Source organism: Cucurbita pepo, chromosome LG01 (genome assembly GCF_002806865.2).
Source record: "Cucurbita pepo subsp. pepo cultivar mu-cu-16 chromosome LG01, ASM280686v2, whole genome shotgun sequence".
NCBI lineage: Eukaryota > Viridiplantae > Streptophyta > Magnoliopsida > Cucurbitales > Cucurbitaceae > Cucurbita > Cucurbita pepo.
In genome coordinates, this window is record NC_036638.1 from 12,689,838 (window position 1) to 12,690,932 (window position 1,095).

Here is a 1,095-nt window from a genome sequence, read left to right on the forward strand (position 1 = left end):
TTTTTTTTTTTTTTTTTTTTTTTTTTTTTTTTTTGTTTTTCTTCTTCTTTTAACTCTAATTCTGTTTAGCGTTTCAATTTTGCCATATGAACAGTACTTGTCATCTTCAAACTGTTCTAACTCTCTTTTCTTTCCTAAAATTCTCTTGTGAATGTTTGCTGAATCACCACACTTAAATGGGGGTGAGAGTTCTCTTATTTATAATCATTTACAGGATACAGAAATATGGTAAATTACAAATAATATGGAAATAGTAATAAAAGGAAAGAATAATAAATGAATGCAATATATTTGACTTTAATAAAAGGGCAAATATGGTAACCCGTAATGTAAGGCAAATATCGATATTTGCCTTATAATGAACGGTCAACTATCCTTAACACCCCCTCGCAAGCTGAGCATCGGATTTAAACGAACGTGAAGCTTGGATCTGAAAAATTCAAAGAGAGGTCGAGAAATACTCTTTGTGAAGATGTCAGCAACTTGGAGATGAGAGGGTACATATTGTGTGCGAAGTTTGCCAGCGATAACAAGTTCTCGAAGGAAATGATAATCTTGTTCAACATGTTTGGCCCGCTTTTGAGAAACGGGATTAGAGCTCAAAAAAATAGCACTTTTGTTGTCACATAAGAGTAAGGGCTGCTGTGAAATAGGGACCTTGAGGTCATGCAAAAGATGCGTAACCCAAAGAAGTTCAGCAGCGGTTGTGGCAAGAGCACGATACTCAGATTCACAGCTGGAGCGTGAGACAGTAGGTTGCTTTTTGGCACTCCAAGAAACCAGATTGTTACCAAGATAAATAGAATAGCCGGATGTAGAACGACGAGTATTGGGACAACCAGCCCAGTCAGCATCCGAATAAGCGACTAGCGTACTAGGAACAGTGGATGGACGAAAGGTAAGACCAAAGTGGAGTGTTCCTTTGACATAGCGAAGAATACGTTTGACAGCAAGAAAGTGATCTGCAGTAGGGGCATGCAAGAATTGACTGACAGAATTGACAGCATAGGCAATATCTGGACGCGTAATAGTCAAGTACTGAAGGGCGCCAACAAGAGATCTGTAGAGAGTAGGATCAGAGAAAGGAGAACCATC